The sequence below is a fragment of the Camelus ferus genome, chromosome 2 (assembly GCF_009834535.1).
Source record: "Camelus ferus isolate YT-003-E chromosome 2, BCGSAC_Cfer_1.0, whole genome shotgun sequence".
Taxonomy (NCBI): domain Eukaryota; kingdom Metazoa; phylum Chordata; class Mammalia; order Artiodactyla; family Camelidae; genus Camelus; species Camelus ferus.
Genome location: NC_045697.1, coordinates 82,501,978 through 82,523,431, shown reverse-complemented (window position 1 = coordinate 82,523,431; position 21,454 = coordinate 82,501,978). Strand labels below are relative to the sequence as shown.

Below are 21,454 nucleotides of genomic sequence, written 5' to 3'. Positions count from 1 at the left end.
GATGTCTGTGTTAAGAGGGAGTTTCCCAGCTTCTCATTTACAGCCTTTCCTTCTCATGGACTGTTTGTAAAAGAATCAATTTTTTAAAATTTATTACACATGATTCTCAACATTTCACAATTAAAATGATAGTCTCTGTCAAAATGTGTTCAAATCCTGGCCTCATTATATATCATTTACATGATTTTATGTTTTTCCTTCTGTTAAAAATGGATAATAATGGTATTTTCTTGATAAGGATGTGAGAACAAACATGTTATTATATGTACAGAAGTGTAAAACGTTAGGGACACGTAAGTGTCAATTAGAATATAGCATTTACAGCAGCAGCAACAGCATTAGTAGCAGTAGTTGTGTCTTCTTGACTTGCAGGTTTATCCTGTATCTTCTGTTGCATAACATGCAATGCTATTTCTTATGTGACAAAATGTGTCATCATTTTGTTCTCTAACTATTTGATTATTATGCATTCTTACAGTGCTGCTAGTTATTTAATTTTCATGAAACTTCAGCTGTTTACACCTAGGAGCATTTTGAAAAAGGAATAAACTCCTTTATACATATGCTTACATGAGTCATTAAATAATGTTATTGTTACAATTTCATATGCAAAATAACTGATTTTTTTCCTACAAAACTTCAATATAGAATTCTTTAGGTAAACACTAACATTTGACTGGGGAGTCATGAGTTGTATATTTAGGATTAAAGTTATTTTTATCATATTTTCTGATTCAGGAATAAATAAAAATACATACATGTTAAATTACCGTCATTATATTTGAAAGTGGTAGATGAAATAACCTCTTGGAAAAAGTTAAATTTGCACACATGGTAATATAATTTTCCAGCATCTATATTCTGTCTATAAGGGATATTGTTAATTTTGTATATCTCTTACTTACTTCTTTTGATATGTCTTAATCATGAAAATATTTTAATTTCCATTTTTCCTGTATAAAAATTCTTCCAGCAACTGAAAATATTGGGAAATAAATGACAGAGTTCCAGAGTTCTAAAAGAGAATGCCTATAATTTTTCAGTATCATGTATTTGGAAACTATATTAAATTCTTATACAAAATCAAACTTCCTACATTTTACTAAAAATTAGTATTATGTTAAAGTTAATTTTAAAACAGCAAGAAATGATTGAAACAAAGCTGATGGAGAAGTTGTCTACCCATCAACAGAACATTAGCAATTCCCCCTTATGTTCTAAAATCAAATTTGCTGTGTAGGAGTGATTGCATTTGAAATTATTGGTATATTTGAATGCAACTACCAAACCATGAAGAATGAAGCTTCCATTTGCTGTAAAAATAGATTAGAGGCAGTGCTTTGCTGGCAAAGTCATTTGGGCACCTCAGTTCATAACTATTCATGGCAGCATTAAGGGATGTCTATGTTCGTACTGTGAGCTGCCTTACACTGTTGTAGTCAGCATTACTTTACAGCAAAAGGGAACACAGGCACCTTGTTCCAGGATATCATAAAATGAACCCTGATATAGAAATCCTGTGGGAAATTGTACAGTAATTTTACCAACAAAAATAATCCTTGTCTTATGAAATCAGAATTCCCACTACATTTTGAGAGCTATTGAAAGTATTGCTTAACATTACCATTTCCCTGTTAATATCTTGAGAAAAACCACAAAAATATATAATTTAGTATAGAAAGTGAGACATTCTGTTGGAAAAAATGTTTTCACTTCTAAATTAAAAATAATATGAAGTAAAGATGAAACATGTTGTATGCTGCTTGTTGACACTAAAAATATTTTTCTTAACAAAATCAGTTTCTCTAAGGTAACGACACAATACTGGTGATCAGAACACTGTAAGTAAGGTAAGTTATTTAAGGAAACAAATCAAAAGTAAAGTGACCTTTGCTAATCATCCCTGGGTATCAGATTCCTAAGAAACATTCAAGAAGTCACACGTAGACCTTCAGTGAAGCAGCCCTGTATGAGGACATGCCCACAGCTGTGCACCATGCCCGTAGGAAACAGCGTATATGTTAGAAAATTTTCAACTGTTTGAATTTAAGTGATTCATTTAATTCCAAGACAGATTCTTCACTGTGAAATGGGAATAATAGCAGCTACCTTGCACTGTGGTGAGGACTCAACTAGATAAGAACAAAACATATCTAGTTCAGTTTCCCGTATGTAGCATTTCTAAATATTGGTGAGTACATTTTCTGTAAAAGAGTCATGTGTGTTTCTCTTAACCCCTTTCCTGTAGTTGGTGCTCTTATGTACCCGGACATTTTGTTAAGTATTTTCATATTCAGGTTGGACTTATTCTGCTGTTTTTTAAGAGCAATTTTCAGCATAGTCCTCTACTCTCTTCTAGAGTTTTCTCATTGGCTCTTGTGCAACAAGTGCATTTGGCAGCAACCAAACAGGCGGTTTCTCAGCAAGGTCAGCTGGCACCCCTGTGACAACACCCAACAGCAGGCAGGTGACCCAGGGCTGCCCACATTCCAGAGAGTTCTGCCTGCACCCCATTCCAAGACTTGTCTGTCATCCTGTGACCCCAGCCTCCCACTCTGCAATGAGGTCTGAACTGGGGTCTCTTCCAAGTGTAATCCTTTCTCTTCTGCTCCATAGCTCTAGAGGTCGTAACTGTCCCCTATATTTATTATCCTGTAATTCCTTAGGGTTTTCTTTACTTTGTGTGTAGTGAATCCTCTTTTACTAATTACTCCATACATTAAGTTTTTTTTTCCCTACATTGTTACTGCATTTTCTGTCTCCTTTCTGGACACTAGTACAAAGTGGAATAAAGTTATTCAAAAGTGAAATTTTCTACCCTACTTGAGTTTCTAGGTGTTTAAAGAGAATATGAAGAAACAAAACAACCAAAAGAGAAGGTAAACTTTAAGCACAGGGAATGCAGTTCTTAATCCTTTCCTGTTGTTTTGCTCAAGATATGAATTTTCTTTGTGTAAAATTCAGACCACGTTTACTAAGCACTATCGGTCATCTGTCATATTTTACTTGCTAAACAAACTGGTATCTTTCTCCTTTGTAGATATTACACATAATATTTTTCATCTTGGAATTTGACATTCTGAAGTGTGTGTTGATAAAGTTTTAAGAAGTACATGCATGTATATCCAGTCTCTGTGTATACACTAAGTCCCTTCTTATGTACTTACACAGAAATATCATAACTGGTCACAGTTCTTAAGGGCAGTTAACAATATAGTATATGAGACAGAATCTGCCACATGGGGGAGACAGGTCCTGAATACTAAAGTATTAATAAGAGACACAAAGCTAAATGAATAAAATACAAAATAATTTCAAAGAAGATGCAAAGAAATATAATTTGGGCAAGATAAAATCCCAAAGTATTTCTAAAACTTATTGAACCTAAAATTTTGCTATCATGAGAGTTAAATTAAGATTTTTTTTCTTTTTAACAAAGTATTTCTTGATATAAAAAATGTGATTGAGTAATTTATAGAACAAAAAGCTTCTGAATTTCTGTCACATGTCTGCAATGAGTTTGATTTTCTTTATTTTTCAATACACTGTATTGACTATTGTATCTAAAAGGTTAAGCAGAAACATGGAAAATTTGTATGTCCAATTATATGTATTTTTATATCGTATTAAAAGCTTGCAACTTTAAATCATCTCAAAATACTCATAATTAATTTTTGATAATGTAATTGATGGTCAGGGCTGGATTAGAAGTTATATAATTCAAATCTCAAATTATACATATGAAGAATTTCAAGGGGAGAAAACAAATATTTGCCCCACTGTTTCTTGACATAGTGGTGGAATTGGACCTAGAACCCACACTGACTAGCTCAAAATCAAGAATATTTACATTGTACTTTATTCTTTAATCAAGAAACTTTAATTTTCAATAATAAAATCTTATAACATTCATAATAAGATGGACCATGATGGTGTAGTTTCCTGGACTATATTAAATATCTAAAACACTAGTTTAACTCACTTTACTTGATGTTGAAATAGTAACACACTTCTTGATGTTTCTTTATGTTATACTGATTTATCATTCAGATACCAAAATATATTTCAAGTATACAAAATTAATTTTAATTTGACATCCTGGTATAAAAATATTTGAAAATAAAACATAAATTTTAATTTCTTATCTTTAATTAATGTTATAAATATTACCTCACAAAAAAGAAAAATCCATAGGCATTCACAGGGGCCCACTGTGTTGCATATTGAAACAATATTTAGTACATGTGCATGTTTCTGCTGTACAACTTAGTAATTCAGTTATATATATGCATATATATTCTTTTTCATATTTTTTTCATTATAGGTTATTACAAGATATCAAATATAGTTCCTTGTGCTAGGACTAACAATAGGACCTTGTTATCGATTTTATATATATTTGTTTTATATGCTAATCCAAAACTCCTAATTTATCTATCCCTGCTCCTTTCCCCTTTGGTAATCATAAGTTTGTTTTCTATGTCTGTGAGTATGTTTCTGTTCTGTAAATAAGTTCATTTGTACTACTTTTTAGATTCCATATATAAGTTATATCATGTGGTAATTTCTTTCTCTTTATGCCTTACTTCACTTAGAATGACAATCTCCGGGTCCATCCATGTTGCTGTAAATGGCATTATTTTATTATTTTTATGGCTGAGTAGTATTCCATTGTATAAATATACCTCACTGTAGTTTTGATTTGCATTTCTCAGATAATTAGTAATATTAAGCATTTTTTCATGTGCCTATTGGCCATCTGGATGTCTTCAATGGAGAAATGTCTATTTAGGTCTTCTCATTTTCTGATTGTGTCATCTGTTTTTTGTTACTGAGTTGTATAAGCTGTTTGTATACTCTAGAAATTACTAGGTGGTCAATCACATCATTTGCAAATATTTTCTCCCATTCTGTAGTCTGTCTTTATGGCTTGTTTATAGTTTCTTTTGCTGTGCAAAAGCTTGTAAGTTTAATTAGGTCCTAGTTGTTTATTTTTGCATTTCTATTGCCTTGGTAGACTGACCTAGGAAAACATTTTTACGATTTATATCAGAGAATGTTCTGCCTAAGTTCTCTTCTAGGAGATTTATGGTGTCTTGTCTTACATTTAAGCCTTTAAGCCATTTGAGTTTATTTTTGTGTATGATGTAAGGGAGTGTTCTAACTTCATTGATTTACATGTGGCTGTCCAGCTTTCCCAACAGCACTTGCTGAAGAGACTCTTTTCTCTATCGTATATCCTTGTCTCCTTTGTTGAAGATTAATTGACCATAGTTTTGTGGGTTTACTTCTTTGCTCTCTATTCTGTTCCATTGATCTATATGTCTGTTTTTGTGCCAGTACCACACTGTTTTGATTACTGTAGCTTGGTAATACTGTCTGAAGTCTGGGAAGATTATGCCTCCAGCTTTGTTGTTCTTCAGTATTGCTTTGGCAATTCTGGGTCTTTTGTGCTTCCATATAAGTTTTAGAATTATTTGTTCTAGTTCTGTGAAAAATGATCTGGGTACTTTGATAGGGATTGCATTGAATCTGTAGATTGCTTTGGGTACAATGGTCATTTTAACAATATTAATTCTTACAACCCAGGAAAATTTTTCTTTCTGTTTCTTTAAATCATCTTTAATTTCCCTAATCGGTGTTTTTTACTTCTCCATGTATAAGCTTTTCACATCCTTGGTCAGGATTATTCCTAAGTATTTTTTTTTTTTTTGATGTGATTTTAAGTGATTGTTTTTTCTACATTCTTTTACTGATATTTCTTTGTTAGTATAAAGAAATGAAACAGATTTCTGTATGATATTCTTGTATTCTGCAACCTTGCTGAATTCATTTATCAGCTCTAGTAGTTTTTTTTTTTTTGTGGCATCTTTACGGTTTTCTATATACAGTATCATCTCATCAGCATCTTGATTTTAATAAATAGTTATGAGTTTATATATTTGTCTACACAGAGGCAGCAGTTTAAAAATATGAATTTCATGTTTAAAAGAAGAAAACATTTAACTTAGAATGAGAAGAACTAGAAATAAAAATCAGCAATATGATATAGTGTACTATTCAAAAGAAGGTGACAATGGGGGATGGAGTTTTGAAGTAGCAATTGTATGTGTAACTTGCAAGTGGCAGCTTAAAAATCTCATGTCAAATTAACTGTCACAGTCCATTTATAAATAAACTGTCATACTCTATAAATTGCCTAAATCTGGAAGTTTACTTGACACATCTGCTTTAGGAATTTTGTCTCCAGTGTAAGTATGCATTTATGCTTTCTGTATATAATCTAATTTTTTATCAGATCGTGCTTACCTAAAGCTAGAAAAAATGTAGCCTTTATACGTCTAGTTGAGCTTGGCTGCTAAAGGTCAAATGCTGATTTTTCCCAAGTAATTATGAATTAGTGTCAGAGACTTGTCTTGAACAGCAGGTGAGCAGGTGACAGGACAATTGTGACAATCTTGTCAAAATAAACAATTGGGAAGGAATGTTAATAAACTCTACTTAACATTATTTTGTAATGTATAAAACTATAACATGCTATTCTTAAAACAACACTGACAGAATGCTATTTTTGTTATCAGTGTTTACATAATACGTTTTGAAGGTTAATAAGGACATTTTCACTTGCTAAACTGAGCTCTTCTAATTAGACAAAGAATATATCCCGAGGAAGATTTACAACACAAGAAGTTTTAAAACAGTACTCTTAAAATCCCAAAGGCCGAAATTGTTTTTACTTTTTATATCCTTAGATAAATTTTAAGAGTGGTTACAACATGAATTATAATCATGATTTAAATGTAAGATGTATATTCTGTTTTGTATAAGATAGCACTGTTTCAGTATTTTTTTTATATGACGATTTAGGCTTCTATGTAATAAGGGTATATTCAAATTACTCAAGCTATTTATTATGAAAAAAATTATGCTTTAACAGCTTGGAATAACTGAACATAATTATATCATGATTAAAGTAATCCTTTTTAGAGAATAATGTATATAGCTGGAACTTCATAAACAACATTCTCTTTTAAGTAATTTTCTTCAGCCAACCCAGAGTCCCAAACTGACAATGGAAATAATAAGCAAAAGTAACGAATGATAAATATGTTTGCTATAGTATATATAAATGAATAAATCTCTGACATATGGCTAGATAATAGATGAATTCCCATAAATATTACCCCCTTCTCAAATATTTCTTTTGATAGCTACAAAATCATTGAGTTAGCAAACTAGTCTACAAAAGTAAGAATACAGACAATATGCTTTCTATCCTAGAGAAATTATGTAAATATCCAAGTCATGTCTAATATTCTCACTTTCATCTCTTATTTGTAAAGATCTGCTAAACGTGTGTGTGCACGCACATGTGGTACATGAAAGTATTCTAAGTAATGTAGTTTTGGAGGCATGTACCTAAAACTGCATCCTTATTGGATGGTACAATTTTCAAAAACACCACCAGTAACAGTCCTCCTTCAATGAAGTCTGAATATATGTTGGTTTGTTTTTATCCAAGTTATGGCTTATTTATCTAAAAGCACTAACATCCATTTATAGCAGATACACACCTAAATCATAAATATCACATGGCTTCATCTACATGTGCTGATGTCTGAATCTAAGAAGGTGATTAGGATTAGGTGGACAAACAGATATTCAGGCCTACATGTCCTTCTCAGGAAAGGAAGATGAGGTGAAAATGTGTCCTGATACCAGAAAGAAATTAACTAAATTGTTTTAAAAAGCAGGTGAGAACTGTCACCATAACCAGTTAGGCGAGTCATGGTATTTGCTGGTTTTATTTGTGTATATGTTTATGTAACCAATACAGAAAAAAAGTTTTTTTGTTTTTTTTTTATCTTGAGGGCCTATAGTGCCACAATAATGATCCATTTGACATCGATTTTTAAAAATTAGATCAATATTAATAAAAATTTTCCTAAAGTCATAAAGGACTTATATTTCCTCCACAATAGATGCTAAATCTTTTAAAATTATTCCCATTACATCTGCTTCTCTGTACTGTGAAAACTGAAATAAGTACATTTTCTAATTAAAGAAAATGCACAGATGTACTATGCTCCAGATATGAACCTTTAATGCTTTACATGTATTTCAAAAATAATATGAAAACTGGCTTAATCTGTCTTTACTTTAATATCCTCCCTTATTGATAGTAAGGCCTCTCACTGAAGCCGCCAGGCCTTATATGCTGATGTAGTATGTAATCCTTTCCCCAGATTTCCTTAGGAAATGCAAACTCCAGCTACTGCAGCAAGAGACCATCTTGTTTAAAGAATGGTTTCTAGGTATTATTTTCTGATTTTATTAATCCATTTCTCTTCTTTCTTTGGTTTTCATTTTTGAGGTCAGTCTTACATTAAGCAATGTATTCTAATTATTCTGAACTTAAGTGTCAGAAGATTTTTTTACTCAGGCATAAGCAACTAATAAAAGTCAGTAAACCTTTGTGTTTTCTAGTTTGCTTTATATTTTCTTTGCATGGCATGCATGACATATTTTGACAAGAGATTTATGGTAGTTTCACAAAGTAGTGAATGTTTTCCTTTCTCAGCCTCTGAGCTATATAGTTACAGAAAATGTACAATTCATCTGCAATGGGCTCTAGGCCTGGGAACTTTATTTAGGCAAGATTCACTAACATTCTTGAACAGAATATTCACCAGCTTGTTGAAAATGCTGATTCCAAATTCCCATTTTCCTAATTGGGTCAGAATCTCCATGAGATTTATAATGTATATGTCAGAAGATTCGTATGATCTGGATAATTTGGGAAATACTTGGGTATTTTTTAGTCCAAAATTTACATTTTTGGTGTCAATATAAACCTTTGGATTTTCTTAGGGAATTACCACTTCTAGATTTTCAAATATTTGACATGTAATTTTATAATTTTCATGATTTGTTTAGCCTTTTCAGATTTGCAATTGTGTCAGTTTTCATTTGGTACATTTATAAACTATAGTATGTTTAAACTACTTGAGATTATAATTCTCCACAGTGTTCTTTTCATAATTCAGTCTTGTTTACTACTATCTATTGGATCCTTCTAATAGTTTCCCAAAGGTTTTCTTTTTCTTTTTCTAATTTCATGTCAATAAGTTGACTTCTCACTATCATTTTCAAATATTACAGCATTGCCATTTTGATTTGATATGGACTTAGTTATTCACGAACATCTCACTGCTTTCAAATAGTTAACATTTCTAGTTAATATATTATTAATTTTTAATATTATTATGTGACTTAAAATACCTCCTTAAAAATTTTTATTTTGAGGATTCATTTATGCATCACTTGTAGCCTCATAAGTTCATCATGTACATACATGTATAAATATGCATGTATAAGCATGCATATATGTGCATATATACCACACTATATGTATAGTATATATCATGTATATGAAATATGTGAATAAAATAGTAGAGATGGTGGGTCTGGAAATTAAATTGTGTATATAATAGAGTAGTACCTGATATGAAGTATTGCTGTTTAATTAATATTTTTATTTGGATTCTGATGATAGACCATATCTTTGCATATACAATTTGCCACTAATATACTCTAATTTTGTTACTGCTGTGAATTAATATTTATATTATGAACAATTTTGGGTTTACATAGTTAATGTTTTATTATTTGGTATATAGTATTTCATAAAACAGAAGCAGTAAAATAAGATCCTTTCTTGTTATATTCTACTTTTAATTCAGAATTCACCTTTTCCTTTTGTGGTTGTTTCCCAGCCACTGATTAGTGAATTTTCTTGAAATTATTTAGTGTGCTTTGAAAATAGAGTTGATTTATCTGTGGAAAAATCTCTCATCACCATTCTGACTTTAGGTATAGATATCTTTCCTGTCGGTACGAAATCTACCTGAAAGTGTGTGTTTACTTGTCTTTAACTGATTGAGTAGTTACTATAATGCTGTTTGTCTTGTTTTTTTTTTTTTCTTTCCTATTGATACCAAAAGCAAAGAAAATAAGTGAATATATGACTTACAAAAAAATGAGTATACTTATGACTTGCAAAGAAATTGAGTGTACATATGGCTTCACTGAGCACCATATCTACGGTGACTTTGCCATGTATATGTACGTGTATCTTCTTTATCACTATGTTCACTGTCATTGTGCAGTGGCAAATAATTTCAGGGAAACTTCTGTAGCCAGCTTGTATTATACCAAATAAGGAATCTTTAATTTTGTCCCTGAGTATGCAATCTATTCTGTAAAATGAATGCTTCTGCTAACTTGCCCAAGATCAACAGCAATCAGCATTTACTCCCTTTCCTTAACTTAGCCAAATTGCCACGTAGTTAGCAGTCTTTCTGTATATATATATATATTGTAGTTTCTATATTACATGTAAGTAATGTTATTAGGTATGGAATTTTATTTTCCCATTCTTGTTTGCAGTTGGTTTCAGAATGTTCAAAAGAATAAGACTTCTTGATTGTATTACTTTGAAGTTGGAGTCTAGCACCCTTATTTACTGAATAGGAATTCTGACATGACAATTTAAAGATGTAATAGGATAGAAGAAGGAAGTAATCTCAAACTTGTGGAGTGCTCCTTTACATAGGAGGCCAAGTGAGCATAAATCAGCCTGAGTGTCAGATGAGGAGGAGACAGCCACAGGGAGCCTGGGGGAAGATTACTCAGTACAGACACTAGCCAGGGCAAAGGACCTGAAGTAGAAATGAGGTGGCAGGAACAGACTTGCCTGGAGAGTGGTACAGCGGGCACTGAGAGGTAGGTGGGGAGCTAGATCATTTTGGGCCAGCTCAAGGGGTTTGGATTAAAAATAATAATAAAGAGGAGGGAGAGGAGAAAAAGCTACTTAGTTTCAGATCTTGGACAAGCATTTAGGTTTACTGGTTCCAACATTCAAACCCAATATATTTCCTAATGTGGAACTATGCTACTTTGAAGATAATACGTGTGATATTTTCTAAATTAAAATTATATTTGTTCTATTTATATTCATTAAATGGTTATACATACAGTATTTATTACATTAATACTCGCTGAAGTATTGTAACCTAACTAAATCTACAGGGATAACTCAAAGTCAAAATTATATTTTTCAAAAAAATATTCTGATATCATTGATAAATGATTTAACTTTTGAAATTATAATAGGCATTTTTGGTTGTCCCTGAAGTAACCACTTCTTACCTTAATAATGGTTCCCCAATTTTCATTGTTGTGTACTCTGCACATCCTTCTAAAAAGCAGGTTTCTTCTCCTTATCCAGAGAAAGACCTAAGTCTTAAGGGTAAGCCCATCCCTTTGCTAGTGATTTATTCATGGGACCCAGAATTAAGAGAACTGGAGCATGGCATCATACTGAATAAGGAACTGTTTCAAAATAGTTTTGTGCCCAGTCCAGGCCAAGAGAGATGAGAGGTATTCTAGGGAGATCTTGGATTCTTCATTTATTTGGTATTAAGAGATTGTTGCTGCAAGAGGTAGCATTTTCTTTCCATAATGTCATATATTTATATGGAAAGCTGCAAACATCTTCTGCCAGACTAAGACTGAAACTGCAAGGCAGAGTTGAGGGGCAGAGCTGAGAGATTTGCATAAAAAGGAGCTGAAGCCTAGACTGACTGAACATGGCAGGCCATGTCTTTAATATGTAGACTTTCTCAGTTAAATATGCCAATTTATCCTCTTCGTTGTATGAGCCAGGGTTGTTTTCTGCTACATGTAACTTATACTAGCTTAAATGTAAATGTATGTTCATTAAAAGGTAAGATAAATTTAAAATATTTTAAATAGGCTACACTTTCTTTAAAATTATTTTCTGTATATTTTGTCATACATCTGTTCTTTAAAAAACAAAAATACTTCAAAATACATAAATATTCTGTTGGACTACAGGAGACACTAAAATGAAGCATATTATTTGAAATCTTTTTAATATTTCCTGAGGAAACTAAAATGTCTGATTTATTCTTTTGAGATTTTTTTTTCTAGTTCTAGGGTAAGTATAGCCAACCTGTAATTTACTTGTCTCTTAATTGTAACAGGAAGCTGCTGAACATTTTTTCAATCAGTGAAATTTCATCTAGAGTTTAATCTTCTTCAATAAAACTTTCTATAACTTTACATTAAATATTTTAGACATTTTTATGAAAGTAAAATATTGTTTTTTCCTGATTGTAAGTATTCCCTGAAAGCAATCCTAACATTGTGGTGAATCTAACCCCACAGGATAACATTTCCTTCCTCTTACTTCATTTTATTTTATTTCATTTTATTTTTTTAACATTTTTTATTAATTTGTAATCATTTTACAATGTTGTGTCAAATTCCAGTGTAGAGCACAATTTTTCAGTTATACATGAACATATATATATATTCATTGTCACAATTTTTTCTCTGTGAGCTAACATAAGATCTTGTGTATATTTCCCTGTGCTATACAGTATAATCTCGTTTATCTATTCTACAATTTTGAAATCCCAGTCTATCTCTTCCCACCGCCCGCCCCCTTGGCAACCACGTTTGTATTCTATGTCTCTGAGTCTATTTCTGTTTTGTATTTATGCTTTGTTTGTTTTTTCTTTTTTAGATTCCACTTATGAGCGATCTCATATGGTATTTTTCTTTCTCTTTCTGGCTTACTTCACTTAGAATGACATTCTCCAGGAACATCCATGTTGCTGTAAATGGCGTTATGTTGTCGGTTTTTATGGCTGAGTAGTATTCCATTGTATAAATATACCACCTCTTCTTTATCCAGTCATCTGTTGATGGACATTTAGGCTGTTTTCATGTCTTGGCTATTGTAAATAGTGCTGCTATGAACATTGGGGTGCAGGTGTCATCCTGAAGTAGGGTTCCTTCTGGATATATGCCCAGGAGCGGGATTCCTGGCTCATATGATAAGTCTATTCCTAGTCTTTTAAGGAATCTCCATACTGTTTTCCACAGGGGCTGCACCAAACTACATTCCCACCATCAGTGAAGGAGGGTTCCCTTTTCTCCACAGCCTTGCCAGCATTTGTCATTTGTGGATTTTTGAATGATGGCCATTCTGACTGGTGTGAGGTGATACCTCATTGTAGTTTTGATTTGCATTTCTCTGATAATTAGTGATATTGAGCATGTTTTTCATGTGCTTTTTGATCATTTGTATTTCTTCCTTGGAGAATTGCTTGTTTAGGTCTTCTGCCCATTTTTGGATTGGATTGTTTATTTTTTTCTTATTGAGTTGTATGAGCTGCTTATATATTCTGGAGATCCAGCCTTTGTCAGTTTCATTTGCAAAATTTTTTTCCCATTCTGTAGGTTGTCTTTTTGTTTTACTATGATTTCCTTTGCTGTGCAGAAGCTTGTAAGTTTCATTAGGTCCCATTTGTTTATTCTTGCGTTTACTTCATTTTAATGTTAATGTCCATCTCCTGGGCAACACGTGCCCAAGTAAAGGTGAGAACAGCATCATGAAATTGACTTTACCAGCTACATGACTAAAGAGCTGCACCTAAAGACAAAGACAGGTTTAAATTAAAAATTAAATAGCAGAAATTATAAATTGAGAGAAAAGGTATATTGAGGTGATATCCATGGACAAAGTAGGAATTATGTGTAAGATATTTTCTTTTTAAAAAAAATCTCTGAAACCTTAGTGTTTCACTATGAACTTTCAAAATATAATTAAGGGTGAAAACTATTCAGCCTAGATTCACACTAAGTTAACTGGGAGTATAAAGCAATTTGGAAAATTGGTATTAAAATTTTCAAAATAATAGAGATTGATTTTTTTCTTGTAACTAACTCATCACTTATTTTTAGAGATACCTCTATGTTCCTAATTTTTATTTTAATTTTCTTTAAAAATTCCTGATATTTCTAAAAACTATTTGAAGTATTTAGACTTTGATTTTCATTTTTAGTCGAAGGAAGTATTGCCTTTTATTATTTGATCAGTTAGTTTGGATATCTCACTTGATGTGTCTGAAATTTAAGAGTTTTCACTATTTTTATATAAATTATAATGTTTGCTTTAGTTAACTTACACACCTGAATATTAAAACTACATAAGATAATTGATGTATGAGAGTATGGTAAATGTTTCTTTATCCACGTAAGTAATACATATTTTCCCATTGCTTAGAAAGTTTGTTTTTATTTATTAAATAATTAGGATTTTGAGTAGGTGTTTTGGAAAATGTTAACTGTCCAATTTGCTTAATTGGTTAATAGATTGAAAAGTATATGCCTGGTAAAGCAAAAGCTGAGAAAATAAATTTAATATAATAGACAATTCCTGTGAGGGTTCAGAAGTCATATGTTCTAGATTGAAATGAAGAGAATTTAGTTTTAAAATTTTTCACTTAAGCAGTATGACAACATTTCCGTTAACTGGAATCTTCCATTGACTAAAATACAAGTTTAAAAAGTTTTTATTATAATCTAGAAATATACCTATTCAATAGTCTGACTCTTTCTTTCCAATAGAATTTTTCATGATGATAGAAGCATTTTACACTATGAATTATGGTAGCTAATAGTAGCCACATGTGGCTATTGGGCACTTGAAATGTAGATACTGTGACTGAAGAAGTGAACTTTGAGTTTAATTTATAATTAATTTCTTTGAAATAATTGTATATCCACATGAAGCTGTAAGAAATAATAGTGAGATCATATGTATCTTTTACCCAGTTATTCTCAATGGTCATGTATTACAAAACTATATTGCAATATCACAAGCTGGACGATGTCAATGTCAGGATACAGAATATCCCATCACCACCAGTACCCCTCATGTTGTTCTTTTATAGTCACACCCACTTCCTTCCTGCTCCAGCCCCTGCTAAACTCCTGGAAGCCACTAATTTGTTTTCTATTGAAAAGTTTGTTGTTTCAAGAATGATCTATAAGTGGAATCTAATAGTATTATATGACTTTTTGAGATAGTTTTTTAATCATCATATTTCCCTGGAGACTCAAGCAGGTTATTGTGTGTATCAATAGTTTGTTCTTTCTATTGCAGAGCAGTGTTTTGTTCTTTCTATTGCAGAGCAGTGTCCTTTGGTATTTATGCATCCTAGTTTGCTTAACCATTCAAATAATGCATGGTATATGGTTTTTTCAAGGTTATGGCTATCACTAATGAAGCTGCTATAAACATCTCTATACAGGTGTTTGTGTGAATATATTCCACTTTCATTTCTCTGGAATAAATGCCCAGAAGAGCAATTGCTGGATTTTGAAGTATTGCTGTGTTTAGGGTTCTTTGTTTTCGTTTTTTTAAAAAGAAACTGCCAACCTGTTTTCCAGAGTGGCTGTCTCATTTTCCACTCTCCCAGCAGAGTGATTGAGTTTGTTGTTTTGCCAGCTTTGATGTTGTCACTATTTTAACCATCATGATAGATGTATGGTGATAGCTCATTGTAGTTTTCACTTGGGTTTTTCTGAGGCTACGATGTAGAACATCTTCTCATAGGCTTATCTACCATCTGTATGTCTTCTTCCCTGAAAAGCCTGTTCATGTCTTTAGCCTATTTTCTAATTGGATTGTTTTCTGTTTTTTTCCCCAATAAGTTATGAGAGTTTTTCATATTTTTTTCTTCCAGTTTTATTGATATGCCAATTATGCTGTATGTCAATTATAAGTTGAAGGTGTAGAACATGATTTGATTTACATATATCATAAGCTGATTATCACAGTAAGCTTAGTAAACATCTATACAACATTACAAGAAAATGTGTTTCTATTTTTTAATGAGAATTCAGGATTTACACTCTTAATTTTCATATATAACATACAGCCATGTTAATTATATTCACAGTGTTATACACCTCTAGTATTTACAACTGGAAATTTTTACCTTTTGACTATCTTCATCCACTCCCTCTATCCTCTCCCCACCCTCCAATCCCCTACCATTGGAGGGGGGGTTCTCTGAGTTTGTTTCTTTCTTTTTTTAAAATTGAAGTATAGTCAGTTACAATGTGTCAATCACTGGTGTACAGCATAATATCCCAGTCAAACATATACATACATATGTTTGTTTTCATAGTCCTTTTTGTTAAAGGTTATTACAAGATACTGAATATAGTTCCCTGTGCTATACAGAAATTTGTTTTTTATCCATTTTTATATATTATGGTTACTATTTGCAAATCTCAAACTCCCAAATTTATCCCTTCCCACCCCCTTCCTAGATACCAGTCCTTTATTAGATACATGGTTTGGAAATATACCTTCTCTAGTCTGAAGGGTGTCTCTTCAGCCTTTAAATATGGACTTCCATGGAGCAAAGTATTATCATTTTGATGAAATCAGATTTATCAGGTTTTCTTTTTATTGACTGTCTTTTTAATGTCAACTAAGACACAGTGTGTAGGCCTAGATCTCACAGATTATTTTTTGTATGAATTTTATAGTTTGTAATTTACATGTAACTCTATTCATTTTCGGTTAATATTTCAAAAATTTTAGATTTACATAAAGGTTTATTTTTTGCCTATGAACATCTCATTGCTCCAGTTGAAAAGGCTATCCTTCTATTGAATTACCTGTACATCTGTATCAAAAATTAGTTGAGCATCATTGCATGGTTCTATTTTTATTGCTTTATTGATCTTTGTCTATTTCTTTAACGATACCACACATTTCTGCGTATTTTAACTACATAGTGTTAATATTAAAGTGAAAGATTTTTTCCACTCTATTCTTGTCATCAAGATGGACTTAGCTATTCTAGGCCCTGTGGCCATGCAAAAATTCTTAGTGATATTTTCATAGGAGTATTATTAACTCTAAAGATCAGTTTAGGAAGGATTGATGTCTTTACTATGTTAAGTTTCCCAATCCATGTTTGTCTAATTTGATTTATCAGATCTGTAGTTATCAGCATGAGTTTTATGTATATTTTAAGTGTATATTTCATTTTCTTTGAAGCAACTAAGTGGTATTGATTTTAATTTTCATGTTGTCATGTTCATTGTTAGTATATAAAAATGTGATTTTTAGTTCTTTGATCTTTACCCTGAAAACTTCCCGAACTCATTTTTTAGGGTTTTGTTTTTGTAAATTCTACAAAATGGAGATAATCATGACTTCTGCAAATAGCGGTAGTTTTATATCTTCCTTTCCAGTCTATATATCTTTTATTTCTTTTTCTTGCCCCATTTCACTGACTAGACCCTCCAGCACTTGGCTGAATAAAAGCATAAGCTAAGATCAGACATCCCTGACATTTCCTGATGTTGCTAGAATAGCATTCATTATAGAATTAAGTATAGTATTAACTGTAGGGTTTTTGTTGATGTCCTGAATCAAGTAAAGAATGTTCTCTTCTATTCCTAATTTTACTATATATATTTTTATCATTAATGGATGTTGAATGATGTTTCTATATCACATGATATAATCACATGCAGTTTTTTCTGAAGCTTGTTGACATAGTAGGTTACTTTGATTTTAAAATGTTCTAACAGCTTTGCATATTAGGAATAATTCCAATTTGGCTGTGGTGTACAATTTAATGTTTCTGAACTCCATTTGATTATATTTTGTTAAGGTATTTTGTTTCTATATTCATGAAAGATACTATTCTATAGTTTTCCTCTTTTTTAGTTCTGTTATTGCATGGTTTTGATTTTAGGTTAATATTGTCCTAATGAAATGAGTCAGGAGTGTATTCCTTTATCTTCTATATTTTGGAAGGGATTGTGTAAAATTTCTGTTAATTTTTCTTTAAATTGTCTTTGAATACTCTGGCCTTAGGAGATGTCCATTTTTCGATGAGGGGAATTTTAAATTACAAATTCAATTTCTTTGATGGTTATAGGCCCATTCAAATTTTTCTATTTCAATAAGTTAGATAATTTGTGTTTGAGGAATTGTTCCATTCCTTCTAAGTTGTCTATTTTTAATATAAAGTTCATAATATCTCTTCTTCTTTTTTTCTTCTATCTTTTTAATAGCTTCAAGATATGTAGTAATGCTTGGCTCTTTTACTCTGAAGTTGGAAATTGTGTCTTACGTTTTATTTTTTGGCAGTCTTGCTGGAAGTTTATCTTTTTTTTTCTTACAGAAAGATCAATGATACGCAAAGCTCTTTATTATTTTCTTTTATATTGTACTTATTTTTTATCTTAATTATTTTTAAATGATTATTATTTATTTCCTATCTCTTTTTCCAGCTCATTTTACTTCTCTTTGCCTGGACTCTTGGTCAGTAACTTCCATTTATCTTTGAGACTTTTTCTCATTTCTAATGTAATCACACAGAAATTTTCCTCTAAGTTCTTCCTCAGGGACATCCAACATTTGAAATGTTGTGTTTAAATTTTTCTAAATACACTTCTGTGTATATTTCCATCATAGTTTTACAAGAAATTGAATATAACTCCCTGTCCTATGGAGTAAATTCTTTGTTGTTTACCTATTTTATATACGGTAGTATGCATCTGTTAATCCCATACTCCCAATTTATCTCCTCCTCCCACTTCTCCTTTGGTAACCGTAAGTTTGTTTTCTGTATCTATGAGTCTGTTTCTGTTTTGTAAATAAGTTCATTTATACTATTAGAGTCCACATGTAAGTGATATTATACAATATTTGTCTTTCTTTGACTTACTTCACTTAGTATGATAATCTCCAGGTCCACCTATGTTGCTACAAATGGCATTATTTCATTCTTTTTTATGGCTGAGTAACACTCCATTTAGTGTGTGTGTGTGTATGTGTGTGTGTGTGTGTGTGTGTATTACCACATCTTATCCTCTCATCTGCAGTGGACACTTAGGTTGCTTTCATGTCTTGGTTACTGTAAATAGTGCCATTACAAACATTGGAGTGCATATATCTTTTTCAATTAGAGACTTTTGTCTTTTCCAAATATATGCCTAGGATTGGGATTGCTGGGTCATATGGTAGTTGTATTTCTAGTTTATTAAGGAACCTCCATACTATTTTCTGTAGTGCCTCACCAGTTTACACTTCCACCAACAGTGTAGGAGTGTTTCTTTTTCTCCACACCCTCTCCAGCATTTCTTAATTATAGACTTTTTGATGATAGTCATTCTGACATTATAGTTTTGATTTGCATTTTTCTAATAATTAGTGATATTAAGTATCTCTTCATGTTCCTGCTGGCCATCTGTATGTCTTCTTTGGAGAAATGTCTATTTAGGTCTTCTGCCTATTTTTGATTGGGTTGTTTTTGTTACTGAGTTGTATGAGCTGCTTGTATATTTTGGAAATTAAGACCTTGTCACTTGCATTGCTTGCAGATTGTTTTTCTCATTCCATAGGTATGGTTTCCTTTGCTGTGCAAAAGCTTTTAAGTTTGATTAGGTCTCATTTGTTTATTTTTGCTTTTTTATTTTGCCTTGAGAGGTCTACCTAAGAAAAATACTGCTACAATTTATGTCAGAGAATGTTTTACCTGTGCTTTCTCTTCTAGGACTTTTATGACGTCCTGTCTTATGTTTAAGTCTTTAAGCCATTATGAATTTTATTTTTGTGTATGGTATGAGGGAGTGTTCTAATTTCATTGATTTACATGTGGCTGTCCAGCTTTCCCAATACCACTTGCAGAATAGAGACTGTCTTTTTCCTTCATTGTATATTCTTGTCTTCTTTGTTACAGATTAATTGACGGTAGGTGTGGGGGTTTATTTCTGGGCTTTCTATTTCTGTTCCTTTGATCTGTAAGTCTGTTTTTGTGCCTATAATCATTTTTAAGACGTCTTCTTTTCATATGGATTATTTAAAAGTATTTACTTTCATGTGTTTAGACAGTTTTATTTCTGCTGTTGAATTTGTTTGATTCTATTGTCAGATTTTATTGTAGGATTTTTGGATGTTTTGTTTGCTTGTTTTATGGCCCAGCATAAGATTTATCTTGGTGAATAGTCTATGTGATCTTAGACAATTTTTTTCATTGTTTGTTCTCTGGAGTATATTATGTCAATTTTAATCTGCCAGTTGATTGTTTTGTTTAGATTTTCTTCATCCTTTTTGATTTTCTCTTTGGCATTTCTATCAGTTGAGATAAAGGTTGTTGAAACCCTCAAGTATAATTGTCTATCACTTTTCATCTCCATCAGTTTTTTTCTCCACGTACTTTTAGGCTCTGCTGTTTGGTACACACACATTTAAGACTATTGTGTCTTCTTGGTGGATTGATGACCTGTTTATCATTATATTAAACCCCTTTTGACCATAGCCATTATCTTTGTTCTGACATCTGTTTAATCAAATATTAATATATCCAATCATTTTTTAAACAGTTTCCATGGTATATCTTTCATCTTTTACTTTAAAGCTACCTATGTTGCTGATTTCGAAGTGAGATTTTTATAAGCTGAATATAGTTTGATCATGTTAATATAGCCATTCTGCCCATCTCTATCTTTTGACTAGTAATCTTAAGCACTAACATATCAATAATGATCTTAAATGTAAATTGCCTATGCCTGCAATTTCAATATTTTCTCTATTTCTTGTTCTAGATCCTTTTTGTTATTACTGTTTCTTGCATTGCTGTAGGTTACTTACTTTTTCATTTCATATTGATTTACTCAGTGTTTTTGATCTATAATTTGTTTATATTTTCTCTTTTCTTTTTTATATTGTATTTATATACATAGATGAGTGCCTATAAATGAACGAGAGAGAGAAAGAGCAGATAAATGATAAAGCAAAAGTAGAAAAATGTTAATGTATGGATCTGCATAGAAGATATACAAGTTAGAAGAATAGTACAACAAACTTCTACAATTTTGAAAATATCCCAAATAGAGTTTAATTTTTAAGCATTGAATTGGGTATTTTAAGGATAACTTAAAACTCAGTGGATTTAATTAGAAAAGAGAAAATATTTATTAGTTTTCACTTCTCTACTCTCCTTTATCAGTTATATTTCCTTGGATAGCATGTGCTTACTATCAATGAGTTACACTTTTTAGAAATCATGATTCATGACCATGAAATTTTTGATTTAATCTCAGTTTCTAAATTTCATAAAAATTAATTTAAAAACCAAAGACAATCTTTGCAGAGAGTTTATACTTCATGTTAAAATTATATTTTCTAATCATTTAAAATATACAACTCAGAAAATATTTTTTTCATTTATATTTAAAATGCAGGCTAGGGAATAGTACAATATTTAATATATAAGAAAAAGACTCCTGCTTAAATAAAACAAATATTTGCTTCACCTATAGGTAAAAAATGTCATTCATTTCCCTGTATATGCGTATATATTTAGATGACTCTCAAATTAGCTTCTTATAAACTTTATGCTCATTTTAGTTTTATTGTCTTAAATTATAGTGCAGCTACATATCTGCATGTCACTTTTCTCTTCATGACAATTAAGATAAAGGATGAAAAGAGTACAAACACAGGGCTATGTGCTTGACAGCTAAAAAAGAACATTGTTAA

General features: G+C 31.5%; 1 long non-coding RNA gene across 1 annotated transcript in view; it reads right to left on the bottom strand.

The window, feature by feature from the left end:
* Positions 1 to 13,343: 13,343 nt before the first annotated feature.
* The window catches only part of LOC116658136, a 63,041-nt gene continuing 54,930 nt past the window's right edge, over positions 13,344 to 21,454 (bottom strand). Inside the window, exon 3 of the long non-coding RNA XR_004313313.1 lies at positions 13,344 to 13,525. This is a non-coding gene — a long non-coding RNA (uncharacterized LOC116658136). The remainder of the gene's footprint in view (positions 13,526 to 21,454) is intronic.